The sequence below is a fragment of the Triturus cristatus genome, chromosome 1_2 (genome assembly GCF_964204655.1).
Source record: "Triturus cristatus chromosome 1_2, aTriCri1.1, whole genome shotgun sequence".
Taxonomy (NCBI): domain Eukaryota; kingdom Metazoa; phylum Chordata; class Amphibia; order Caudata; family Salamandridae; genus Triturus; species Triturus cristatus.
In genome coordinates this window covers 724,688,974-724,702,556 of record NC_140580.1, presented here as the reverse complement: position 1 = coordinate 724,702,556, position 13,583 = coordinate 724,688,974, and the positions used below count along the sequence as shown (strand labels likewise).

General features: G+C 44.7%; 1 protein-coding gene across 1 annotated transcript in view; it reads right to left on the bottom strand.

Annotated features, from left to right (window-relative positions):
* SLC45A1 (solute carrier family 45 member 1) overlaps positions 1-13,250 on the bottom strand; it is a 283,096-nt gene extending 269,846 nt beyond the window's left edge. Inside the window, exon 1 of the mRNA XM_085615129.1 lies at positions 13,139-13,250. The gene's annotated coding sequence lies outside the window, so the exon portion shown is untranslated. The remainder of the gene's footprint in view (positions 1-13,138) is intronic.
* Between the last annotated feature and the right edge of the window lie 333 nt (positions 13,251-13,583).

The window sequence follows — 13,583 nt, the reverse complement described above, 5'->3', positions numbered from 1 at the left end:
CTCCTCCTACCAGGAAGTAGAGGAGGAATGGCCCCCAACTTCTCCCTCCAGCAGTGGACCAAGCCCTCTCTCTGGCTATTTCTAGGGCGCTGGCTCCTCTTAGGGATCAGGTTGATAAGCTGGCAAAAAGCATCCCTGGGATGTTCAGTGACCCAGATCTGGTCGTGGCGGGATCCCGGTAGCTCCCAGATGGGAAATAAAAGGGCCGTTAAGCATAACGCGGGGCACTTGTAAGGATTTTATAAACTTACGGAGACCTTCTTCAGAATGAGCGAACGCTAAAACATGCAACCTGCCGGGAGGAGGAGGAGTCCGGAGAAAATTGCGACGCTGTCAGCACTATTGTAGATCCCGACGGCAGGTTTCCCTTAGAGGGAGAGGGTGTATCACCATGTTTTTTAGAATGCATGGTCATTTACCATACATACCTTTACTACAAAATGTGTTGTAAATGCATGCGTGGTAAATGACCATGCATTCTAAAAAAATGTGTAGTAATGACTTTGCGATGTACAACGCATGCATGGTAATGCATGCGTTATAATGGTATCGTGAAGTTAAAAAGTCATTGTAACGGCTGTTTACCGATCGAAGCTGGCCCCTGTTCTTCAGTGAGACATTTATTTGATTAATTAGGGGGAAGGAATGTGTTTTTTTCACCGAAAAGTGCATTCCCAGCTGTTGTATTGTGAAAGTGTCCACGTGGCCTGGTTTCACTTCCGGTGAGAAAGTTGAAGAGTCTGTTTGGATCTAAAGGAGTTCTGTTAACATAGCTAATTGAAAGCTTTCTTCCTGAAGTGTGGAAAAGTGCCATGAGAGGCCAACGAGTGTGCGTCCCATTTCAGTATGACCGTACCGCATGACCCATGTGCCGCCTCCAGGGTACGGGAGGCAGAAGCGGCATTGCAGGTCCTCTTGAAGACCGTTGTAGCACTAATTCTACATTTTGGTACTAGGGCATTTTAACTTTGTTGTTCCTGCCATATACAAAGAGAAGATCCTGTGTTATTCAGTGCCCTTGTTACCTTTTTTGTGGGTTGTTGTGCTTGTCACTTCGCTGCCCCGCCGGTGCACACGACTGAGCACCCCACCTCATGTGCCATCTGCAGGGCCTCTGCCCTCGGATCACTGGTTTCGGTTTCTGGAGTGGCAACATAAACAGTTGGTCCCAAAGGACTAGCCGGAACACTTAGGTGAATATCCCCTGCACCAGCAATCCACGGAAATTCTTTCCTAGCTCTACCACGTCGACGAGGAAGTCATAATAGCACGGCTCCGCTCGCGACACCATATGACGTCATCGGAGCCATAAGAGGACCTCGTCGGCATGCTGACGTGAGTTCCACCCATTTTTTCTGTGCCACCGAGGCAAACAGGAGGATCGAGACATTTTCACATGTATACATAGTATAATAAATATATATATATATTCACTGAAAAAACCATAGGTTTCAGGCATGTTATAGTTAGAAATTAGCATTTAAAAAACCTTAGAATTTCACTGAAAAAACCATAGGTTTCAGGGACGTTATAGTTAGTTGGACATTTCACTTGTACAAAACCAGAGAAATTCCCCCGTTATAGTTAGTTGAGCTAACTATAACTCGCGCGCCCGCAATGCACTGCTGATGACATCACATATTACATCACTCATGACATGGTCAGTGACATCACTCATGACATCACTGATGACATCACTGATGACATCATCCAGTGAATGTGTGTTTTTCTGAAAATTCAATATGTTTTATATATGTATATCTCAAGGTCGATGGAAGAATAAATGGGTATATAAGTGTCTAAATGGATGATTTATTTTTGTAAAATTGATTGCATAACTGACTGATTAAGTGTATCTTAGTGAATACATGGGTTAGTGAGTAATGTTTAAATGTGTAAATATCTGTATCAGTCTCTCACTTTGTGTATAAGTGGCTGCATGCATGGGTTGGTGAGTAACTACATGAGTGTCTATATGGATTAATAGTTGGTTTTTTGAGTATCAGTATGAGTGTTTGAGTGTCTGTATGGTTCGGTGGGGGGTATTACTTAGTGCATAGATGCATGAATGAGTGACTCACTATTTGTATGTGTTGAAGACAGCATGTGTGCAGGACTGTATAGGTGGATGAGTAGATGTATGGGTGTGTTAGTGAGTGAATGACTGTCTCAATTGTGTCTTTATGAGTAACTACTAGTAACTCACTAGTATATGTGAGTATTGGTGTATATAAGTGAGTATATGTGCAAGTGAGAGATTGGAAGAGTTCCTGTACAAATAAGTCTCCCTTGGGACATGCTGGGATTTTAAGACAAAGCGGTACAAAAGGGAGTGGTCATGGACGGAGCATCAGACCAATCAAACACTCACACCCAGTCAACAGATCTGGGATTGATCCATCACCGTTCTTTAGCCCACTCTGCCACCCCAGTTCAGACATGGCCATATGCAAATCAGTGTGACCCTGTGCCTCATGGGAACAGTCCAGCCCGAACTGCCAAGCCATGCCTTCCCTGGACCGGAAACAAGCTTCCTAGGACCGGTTTCTGGCATTTCAGCCGTCTTCAGCCAGGCTTGCTTGAATCCAGTGGCAAAGTGAGCAAGGGACTCACGTCTGAGCATACCCTGCCAACTTATGGCGAACAAAGCGGTACAAAAGGGGGTGGTCATGGACGGAGCATCAGAACCAATCAAACACTCACACCCAGTCAACAGATCTGGGATTGATCCATCACCGTTCTTTAGCCCACTCTGCCACCCCAGTTCAGACATGGCCATATGCAAATCAGTGTGACCCTGTGCCTCATGGGAACAGTCCAGCCCGAACTGCCAAGCCATGCCTTCCCTGGACCGGAAACAAGCTTCCTAGGACCGGTTTCTGGCATTTCAGCCGTCTTCAGCCAGGCTTGCTAGAATCCAGTGGCAAAGTGAGCAAGGGACTCACGTCTGAGCATACCCTGCCAACTTATGGCGAACAAAGCGGTACAAAAGGGAGTGGTCATGGACGGAGCATCAGAACCAATCAAACACTCACACCCAGTCAACAGATCTGGGATTGATCCATCACCGTTCTTTAGCCCACTCTGCCACCCCAGTTCAGACATGGCCATATGCAAATCAGTGTGACCCTGTGCCTCATGGGAACAGTCCAGCCCGAACTGCCAAGCCATGCCTTCCCTGGACCGGAAACAAGCTTCCTAGGACCGGTTTCTGGCATTTCAGCCGTCTTCAGCCAGGCTTGCTTGAATCCAGTGGCAAAGTGAGCAAGGGACTCACGTCTGAGCATACCCTGCCAACTTATGGCGAACAATGAGGCACAGGGTCAAGACTGATTTGCATATGGCTGGGTTCAAACTGGAGTGGCATGGTGAGCAAAAAAACGATGGATTTAGGCCCAGATCTCTGTACTGGGATGAATGTATGACATTGTTCTGCATTCTGTCCATCAATTGTTGTTTTTGCACGGGAATTTAAGACAGGCATATGTACGTGGGATTACTGTAAATTTCGGCACAAGTGCTCAAAGCGCATGGGTAAACACGCTCTTGTGCAATGATATGGGGGGGAGGGATGGCCAGGGCTAGTCCACAGGACAAGGGCCCCAGTAGCAAAGGGCGAATGGAGGACAGCAGGGTAACCATGCTGGTTTTCGGGGGGCGAGGAGCACATGGCATCATGGGCAAGGGCTCATACACCAATTGATTTGGGCGCTTGAATTTCCGGTTGCAGCGATACCATGGCAGGAGGGATGCTGAATTGTTGAGCAAGGGGCTCCAAGAGGGTTTTAGGCTGGGATACGAAGGGCTTAGGATGCGGCGATGGGCAGATAAATTGAAGTCAGCAAAAGTCACATAAACAGGTGTTACGGGCAAAACTACTAAAGGCGGTACAGGAGGATCGCATGGCGGGACCATTCAGTGAATGGCCTATGCTAGACTTGATAGTTTCCCCCATCGGCATGGTACGAAAAAAGGAGAAAGGTCAATTTCGGCTCATACAGCACTTCCATCTCTTGCGCTTTGTTTGAGAGCTTCAGTTCATTCTTACAGTGGTTTTTCATGTGGCACACGGGCGAAAGCAGGATGGCACATTAGTTTGATGACTTCTTCTTTGTGGGTCATCCTGGTTCTGCGGACTGCTGACAACAATTCGCAAGTTTTCAAGACCTTAGGGGGCCACTTGCTCCAGAAAAGACAATGGGACTGAGCACGGTACTCTCTCTTTTAGGTATCGAGCTAGACTCAAGGTCCATAGAGGACCGTCTACCGGAAGATAAGAAAACATATATGTAATTGTTACTAAACTCCATGTTAGCAAAACCTAAGGTGACAGTCAGGGAAGTAAAGGTTTTACTAAGTCATTTGAATTTTTCTTGTCAAGTAGTGTGATCAGGGAGGACTTTATGCAGGTGGTTGGGTATGTCCCAGGCCGGGCTGTTGCTGCCTCACCACCACATGCGATTGGCAGCCGGTGTTAAGGAAGACAAACGCATGTAGTGCAGATTTCTGGATGATTTCAATGGCATACTGATAGTGGTCTTGAGAGAGAGTGACTGGGAGGTGCAGATAAACTCCGACGCAGCAGGGAGAAGGGGTTTCAGCTTGTACTCACAGGGCAGGTGGTGTGCTGAGGAGTGGCCAGAGGACTAGAAGCATAGGGAAAGGATTACTGCCTTTCTTAAATTTTCCCCACTAGTAGTAGAAGTGATGCTCTGGTGTCAGGAATTGGCGCACAGGAAGCTTTTGTTCAGAATTAATATCATGGCGGAAGTACATATTGTAAACAAACAGTTTGTAAGGAAGGTGCAGGTCCACAAGTTGTGGAAGGGGTCTGTGATGGGTTGGTTAAAACATGATGCTTCTTTCAGAGCTAGACATGTGCCTGAGGTGGGCAATGACATTGCAGATGCTATGTCTCGTTAACAGTGGGAGAGGTTACATGGACTGGCCATAGAGGCAGACACGGTCAGGACAATAATGCTGCCGGACACGTGCACCATAGTCGAAAGAGGATGCTTCAATTGGTGATAGGGTCTTTGGCAGAATCTACCAGGAGATCTTATGTCCAGGCCTGGGAGGAGTTTACAACAGGTGGCCCCAAAAGGAGGTCAGAGGTTTGGATTAGAGAAGAGGACGTAGTCCAATTCATCTTGGCATTGGTAGAAAAGGGATTATCTAGGATCATGATAGCAGGGAGTTGGCAGAGATTGCATTTATGTGCACGCGCTTCTAGGCCATGCACCATTGGCCGGAGAACTGGGAAGAAGGATGCTAGAGGGAGGGGCAAGGGAAAGGGGTCAGAGGTCATGAGTACGGAGGACATTGACCAGACAGCTTTTCGGTGAGTTAGTGAGGGCTCCCCTGACCATATGCAACAGAATGCAAGAGGCAACGTGTTTTTGCAACTTTAATGTCATGGATGTTTCTTTGGAACTTTCCAGATGTCATAATTGTTAGGGAGGGAGGGGGTGGACTGGCTGGATTGGGCAGACATGGGGACTGAGGAGGACAAGATTTAGCTGCACCTTTGTAAATAGAAAACAGACCAAAGAGCCAAGGACATGAAGGTGGTGTTATCAGTATTTCCTGTTTCTGGTTTGTGTCCGGTGATCTGGGGTGCAAAACTGAGAGCGATTAGTGGAGGCCATGGAGCAGTTTTCCACCATGCTAATGGGTCGCAGTTGTATGCCTTCCATCTGCTACGAGTGCTACACAATGCATCTGCAACCTGGGGGAAGCCCAAGGGGATTATGGAACACATTCGTTCAGGATTGGTGTTGCAACTGAGGTAGCACAAAGGAGGAGGGGTAGGATCATGCAGTTGGGTTGTGGTCTTCAGACTGTTTCCGGCGGTATTTGGGGCTGAGAAAAGGGGATTGTTGAAGATATGGCACATTCAACTGTTTCTTACAAATGTTCTTTTCAGGTGCATTTGTGGGTCTGGAGGCAGTTGAGCTGTATATGAGGATCGTAGGACATTCCTTTATTAAGTGGGCGGAAAGGCACAAACATCAAAAAGGCAAAGGCACTAACCTCAGGCTCTACAAAAATGTGTTTGTGACATGACATGGAAAAAGTTGTATGAGATGGCAAGAGCTCTTGCAGGGTTTAATTTAGTTGTTGAGAATGACCATATATTTTGTGGCTCCTTTTAGGAGAGAATATGGTATTATGCAAGGGTCTAGAGCAGCTTAAGGAAATGAAGAAATATTTATGGGAAATCAAACAGCAATGGTCTGGCTGTTTCATCCTGTGGACAGAATTCCTGCCTAGGAGACAATGGAGGGGGCTAAGAAGTCATCCACTATTGATAAGGCCAGGCTAGATAATTAACATGGACATGTGCGTTTTTTGCAGGGATGAAGGTTTTGGTGAGTTGAACACCTGGAGTTAAAATGTGATGCTGCGGAATTCTTTCGAGGTAGGCAAGGTCCACTTGTCCATCGTCAGGTTAGAGCTATACTTGCTGCAGCTAAAGGAAAGGATAGATAGAACATTGAATGTGAGTAGGGACAACAGCGGGTCCTGGGGGGGTCAGAAAAGTAGGGGGAGTTATTTTCTGAGTGGCTGTTGGCTGTTTATTATTGTTGTGAACATTTGGTGAATCAGGACAATCGAGGGGTGGAAATAAAGAAACAGCTGGATGAAACAAGAAATTTAAAGTTAAGACAGGATACTTAGATAGCTAGATTAGGATACTTAGATAGTTAGATGTTAAGCGATGTAGGTTACAAGGTTAATGGGGTTAAAGGGAAATTGTTCAATAGCAGGGGAGGATTTACACGTTTGCGAAATGGAAAGTAAAAGAGGGCGGGAAGCTTAGGGGTGGGTGTAAGTGACGATAGGTGACTTAATGTATAGTGAGGTTTATTTTTGTAGGGCAAAGGCCTAGGTTTATATTGTGATGTGCACCTGTCTCTAATAAAGCACGCTTTTTCACACAATAAAGTAAATATGTGGTCTGCGCTGCTCCCCTTTTGCCAAATGAATATAACATGTAAAGTATGCTATAACAACGGAAAAGAGAGAAAAAAAGGCAATTTAATAAAAAAATCCTCCTTTAGAGAGTGCTTGTCATGCCCCTTCAGCTAATGTGTATATTCAATCACAACAAGAACCCTAGTACTTAAGAAAACATGTTGGTGTACCTTCCTGCACAAAAAACAATTCTGTCTGAAATGCAAGCACCTTTGCACAGTGGTGCAAAGGGTGCCTTCTTTGGTGCTAGGCAGCTAAAATTGTGCCAGCGCAGGGACAAGGACAGGAATGTGTTGTATTCTTTTAAATACAGTGCATTCCTGCCCTTTCCCTGAAATGCAGAACAGCACAGCAAGTTGACTTGCTGTGCTGCGTTGCAGTACTTTGCCATAAAAAAGGCCCAGAGTGTATTGAGAGCTGGCATCATTAAGGATATTCAGATTTTATATGTAAGGTGTTACTTTTAATAGCAAAATAAGCAACACGTAACAGACCAGAAATGCCAAACATGTCAAACTTTATTAATGGATTGTAGTCCTCACATATTGTCGGATAAGTAAACAAGTAAAAATGTCCAATCTTCCCGGGACAACCTGCACCAGTGATTGAAAGCTCACTTTGCCCTTACGACTGTGATAGTCTACTTCCCTTACATACTCACAGATACACTGTCACTCATTTAGATGCTTTTGGTTTATTTTTCATCTGTTTAATGTGAGCCAGCATGCACTAATCACAGACTGGAGTTTGTAATACAAGACAACTCATTCATTCACTTATTTACTCACTAACTTACTTATTTGATAAGGCCAAATATGCATTTAATAAGTGGTGAACGGTAAATCGACTCCGCCAGCAGAATTCGCAGAGTTTTGCCACTCCGCACACTGCTTTGATCGTGGAGTTTGGCAAAAACTCTGCCATCTGCTGCTGGTGGAGCAGAGTTTACTGGGACAGAAAGTGAGACCACATCTCCTGAAATATCTGCCCCCACTACCCAGAGAAACTAAACAACTGTACCTTCATTTTCCTACCACACACACAGAACCCTGACAGATTGGCAAATTCTGCCTCACGCATCACAAGCTTACTAGCGCCCTTCTCCACGGCAGGGCTGTCCTGTCCGTCAGAGCCTGGTGCAGCTGACTTTCCTTAGGGCAGGGATACTCAAAGTATGGCCCGGGGGCCGCATGCGGCCCTACTGACCTTTAAATGCAGCCCTTTGATGAACAGCAGCACTGGGCTGTTGTTCACTTGACAGGGTGGGAAAATTCAGGAAGCTATGAAACTGTCATACTTTATTTGCAGGTTAACTAAACTAAAGGTAAAGAAGCAAAGAATGTTTTCTGGACAACTTATGTTTAGCATGAATCTGCTTTGCATCCCCCTACGCCCACCTTTCAACACCCCACCCCTCTCCTGCTGACATCGGTGTTGTCCTCTGGAAGCCATAGACAGTACTTTATGGCCCCCAGTGAAATGGTCATGAGTACTCATGCCTTAGAGCCTGTAGGATGGTACGTCCCACCCCAGCACAGTGACTACACTGGAGAAGAGGATGAACAACAGAGTGCGGCTAAGCATAAGGCACTAATGTACAGCCAGGTCTGGGGACACCCGGAGGATGATAGCTGCCTCACTGCACCAGCTAGCTTCTATGATCCTGATTCCAGCCTGGAGTTGAAGGCGCAAGGTCTGACCCAAAAATAGTGCTCAGCCCTGTCGGAGCTCAGAGAGGTGATAGCAGGTAAGGAAGGGCTTAGCAACCACCCCCTCCGACACTGGTATTTGAAAAAAATGTTTTGTTTGGGTTTGTATTCCTTTTAGCAGCCTTAGGCTCTCTGGGGTGTTTACTTTGAGTTTGAACTGAAGTTTTCATTGCGGATCTGGCTGTGTCCCTCTCTATTTTACATCAAGATCCCACACACTCATTGACAGAGCCGGTGCAATTATCAGGCCGGGTAGCACCCAGAGTGCTGGCCAGAGGAGCTTGTGAGTTCCTCTTCACAGGAAAAGATACCAAAGATCTTGGATTTCCCTGATATGACCAATCTTCTAGTTCCTGGGTGTGAATTATAGGAGTTCCAATATGTAAACAATCTCAATAACAGGAGCGCGGAGTGGGTGGCACATACATCTCAGCCATGCTCCCATCATTTGTTGATCAAAGACAGAACTGAAGCAGTTTATTTGCCCATTGAGCATCCAGAGCGTTGGTCAGAGGAGCCTTAATGACAAGAGAATGGAGCAGGGGGCACATATGCCTTGTCCGCGTTCCCGATGTTTTATTAATCAAAGAAAGAGCTGGCACAATTTATCAGGCCCCAGAGCGCTAGCCAGAGGAGCCCTTAGATATAACGGGAGCGCAGAGCGGGCTAATGCTGAGGTGGGCAGAACTCAGCGGAATCTCACTGAGTTTTTATGTAACTCTGTGGAATTCTCCGGAGTGAAACTCCACGAGTTCCAACCACCACTACATTTAATATGCAATAAACTGCAAGCCCCTAGCCCACAAGTATACAAACTAACCCTCTCCTAGTATGGTCTATTATCTATTTTGTTTGGTATAAATATATGGGCCTGAGATTTAGTTCTCCTCCTGAACGTACTTTCATGTTTTTGTTATTCAATAACATTTGCGTTACTACTTGAGAAAGCTGCACTGTTCACAGATTTCCAGATCTACTACTGGCAATTTCATGTGGCAATTACGGCATGCTCCTATTCTCACTGTTGGAGACTTCTACATGGCAGATAATTCTGTACAGTGGGAATGGAGAACCTTGTACAAATGAACATTTTTCTTTTGTCCCATTAGGAATAATGTTTTCTGATGTAGTAGGCCCTATCCATACACATCAACCAACCATAGGGATGATCCGTTAATCTTCATCTACTGGGAGGGGGGTTATGTTGGGCCTTAACTGAGAAAAATCTTCAACTATTTCCAGGATGGAAAGGGACCTATCATTGTTTGAGAATGCACACAAATGTACATATTTGTGGGTGTTACAAAAGTTCCAAGGCATACCACACATTGGAAGACTCTCTCCCCACCGGTATAGTGGGATTCACAAACACACTCATAACAGAGAAATCTGCAGTAATTAATGATTTACGTCTCCCGGCACTCTCTTTGTGAATTCTTGGCAGGCAGGAATAGTGTATTTTTGGCCAAAAATTTAAAATTGCAGCTCAAAATACCTTTGTGACTAGTCCCGATAGTCATGAATACTCAATGAAAGAATATTATAGGTTTTGTAGAACTGAAAGAAGACTATCTAGCTCAACATTGCATCGGTTGCCTCAATCTCAGCAGATATCCAGTGAATAATCAACTAAAATGTTTTTAAAAATCCCAAATGCAAGCGGGGAGGGGGTGAGGCGATATTTATGGGTCCGTAGATGTGATCTGACCACTATTATGATGTAACAGTGTTATGAGCGTTGACGTCTGATAATGTACCAACAGAATGCATTTGTATAGCTATTCCTGTGATTGTGCACTGCCCTAACTTTAATAATAATAAAAACAAGTTTAAAAAAAAAAAAATCCCAAATGCTGCCTTTGGAAATTTTATTCCAAAAAAGTAAGTATTTTTTAGGTCGAGCCTGGACAGCGCATGCACTGCTCTGCGAGGCATGCTGTATTGAGGTAGGGACTTGAAGCTCCACCCACATTTTTCATTGGCTTATGTCATTGTCACTGTTCATTGGTCAAAAGGCTTAGTATTTGCTCCATAGAACCGCCTTGTCTCATTTTGTACCCTCCCATGGCGACACCCCCTGTTACGTATGTTGTTGCTCAGAAGGCTTAAATTAGAGCCTCCGTGTAGTATTTTCTCTAACACCTTTGTCCTGCCTGCTGTTGCAAGAAGGACAGGCTCTCTCCTAATGCGTTTTCCCTATTTGTATAGCACTCATTTGCAAAGCAATAGGTCTCGAAATTGCGAGAGTTTAAACTATTGGCATTATAAATTACAATGCCTTTCATGTATCTGTTTAAAAAACAACACATTAACAAAAGGCATTGTCATTTACAATGACAATAGCTCAAACTCTCATAAATGTGAGACCTATTGAATTTCAAATGGTTGTTTCATCTTGGCCTCTTCATCGATCAGAAAATAATTTTTCCCTCCATCCTACTTTTTTTTAAACATAGTGACTACCAGTGCCAAACCTCACTAAGAGCTCATCTAACCTAGACTTAAAAACCTGAGGCAGGGTAAATGTCCTGCTGCTAAAGGAAACCTAGTTCACATTCAAAGCTGTCTGCACTGTAAAAATGCATTGACAAAGTCAAAATGCCAAGCAATAGCTGCTTTTGTTTTGTCATGATTTTTGTCTAATGTTATAGCGGGGGGAAGAGGGTCCCTTTTCAATATTTGTATTAAAATGTTTAAAAGCACACGTTCCCATAGTATTCCCTATCACTTTAAGGGATCTACTTTGTGTGTAGGCATGCTCCTTGTGTAAGGTCAGAATGCAGTAACTCAAAGTGAAATTAGCCAATGGGTAAAATGAGCGACCCACTGCCCATGCTGTATGCTAAGGAGGTGGCAAAAAATGTGAGTGATTCCATCAAAGACCAATGGATGAAGAAGGCTGATTTAAAACCCCCATAAGTATGTACATTATACATGTAATGCTGGTAAAATCAAAAGGCCTATGTTAACACCAGACGGAAGAGGGCTGGCTGAACTATAAGTAAGTATATCATAAATATAATTTTAGTAAAGCCAGAAGGTGTTGGTTGAAGCCAAAGCTAAAAATCTATTTCTTTTACGGTGTTTAAACCCTCATCCCTCCACCCTCCCTGAAAAAACAGTCGTTCCTTGACTTTTGTTCTAGGACTTAGCCTGTGGCCCTAGGAACCCTGGGGATACGTGAAGCCTACTCACGAGTCAGCGAGACTTTGGCAACATTTAGAAATATTACAATAACACTATTCAAATTAATAACGTGTATACAAATAAAGAAGCAACATTGCAAAATAGATTATTTCTATATTTGATTATGAATTACACAAAATGTTTTAATGTTTGAGCATTTTTTGGGTGTATACTTCTTTTTGTACTTTTGTGTATTGTTTGAGGTCCACATTATAGAAATTGCTCAGTGGGGGTCCCCAGGTCCCATTAATTATTCAGTGGAGGTCGACAGAAGTCGAAAGGATAAGAACCATTGCCTTGTAAGACCCACAAATTACTTCTGTGTTGGGTTCATACTGTGGAAAATTAACCAAACAACCACAAACACAAATGAACAAATCTACCTTAAGAAGTACGATAGTAGATCCGTGCTTAATTAGCTCAGTACAAGGTGCCTGGAGCAGCTCCTGCTGGCTGGTACACGCTTCCTCAGTCATGCTGTTATTTCCTGGGAGAGGGGACGGGGAAACCCAGCTGAGCCACCCTCGCCGCGCCACACTGATGCTGGAAAGGCTGCTTTGCATTTTAAATGCGAGAGGGCCACTGATACCGCATACTGACTCATCTGTTCGTCTGACATGTTAGCTGTGCGATTTATAATTGCATTGCTGTGCCTTTTCCGGGTGCTGAGAGATAAACTATCATCATAGACAGAAACGGGATTAAACGCTGCCCTGATGTTCAGGTGCAAGTAGCAAATCTCAGCCTTGCAAAAAAAAAATGTGGGCGGCGCAAGAATCTGCGCCACGAGCCACGCGTGTCATATTCCAGTCAGGACTGTCGCGCCCCCTCTTGTTTCTCCAAGCCCTAAACGCGCTTTTAACCTTTTGTACTTTTTTAGGGAATTTTAGAAACCGTTATTCTTGTTCTCAAAATATCAAGATCCTATTTTTACGAGTCCAAATGTAATTCTCCTTGGGGTTCACGCGACACTAAGACAATGTTATTGATAACATTGTAAGGCGCACCGCCAACACATGCACCTGCTATTATAAAGTGGCGCTAGAATCATTTTGACAGCGCGAGTGCTAAATAAAACCATCATTTAAAACAGCGAAATGGAAATCAGCACCTGCAACCATTAAGTGCTACGAAGCTGGTGTGCCTAGAGCCCGCCTCACTGTGTGTAGAGCACAGGTTCATTCTGGGGGACCCCCTGAGTGAGAGAGAGGGTGCCATTTTGTCAAATAGTAGGAATAATTCAGCATGAAATGATGTTACGGTACCTGCGGTTACAAGAGCGTCATCGCTGTGTGTTTTAGTGCACGGATTATCTGCGGCAGGCCATCCTGGGCGGCCACCGCCGCTGCTGCTGCATGCTCCCTCCCTGGTACCAAGGATGCTTGTGGCGTGGTTTGGAGAGGAGGCGCCGATGGGCGGGGAGGGGCGGAGCTTGGCAACGCCGCCATTCCCTCTTCTGCACCAGCTGCCCTTGGCTACAAAAGGAAGGACCACTTCTTGGCTATTGTTCCGATCAGGGATCGCCTTCAATAGGGACACGCCCACAAATCCAAAAATATAACCGTACCTTGTTCAGTATTCACGAGTAGACCGTTTTTGAGACATTTTTTACAATGCACATTATTTAATATCATATTTCAGGGCGATGGTTTTACATATCTTAATTAAAGCAGACATAGTTTTGAACTCAAATGCCTCTTCTGAATTTAC